Source organism: Pteropus vampyrus, unplaced genomic scaffold (genome assembly GCF_000151845.1).
Source record: "Pteropus vampyrus isolate Shadow unplaced genomic scaffold, Pvam_2.0 Scaffold64, whole genome shotgun sequence".
Taxonomy (NCBI): Eukaryota; Metazoa; Chordata; class Mammalia; order Chiroptera; family Pteropodidae; genus Pteropus; species Pteropus vampyrus.
Window position 1 is genome coordinate 4,001,300 of NW_011888845.1, and position 355 is coordinate 4,001,654.

Genomic DNA, 355 nt, shown 5'->3' on the forward strand with positions numbered 1-355 from the left:
TGAGGATGTGGAACAATAGGAAGTATCACTCACTGCTAGTTGAAATACACAATGGTACAACTATTTTAAAAGAAAGTCAGTGGTTCTTACGAAACTAAAAATTTTACATCATTCAGCAATTTTGTTCCTTGATATTTACTCAAAGGAGCTGAAAACATATGTCCACACAAAAACTACATACAAGTGTAGCTTTATTCATAATTGCCAAAACTTGGAAGCAATCAAGATGTCCTTCAGTGGGTGAACAGTTGCATAAACTATGGTACATCCAGACAACGGAACATTATTCAGCATTAAAAATAAATGAGTTATCTATCGTAAACTGAAATTTTGTATTTCTATTTATAAATGTTGA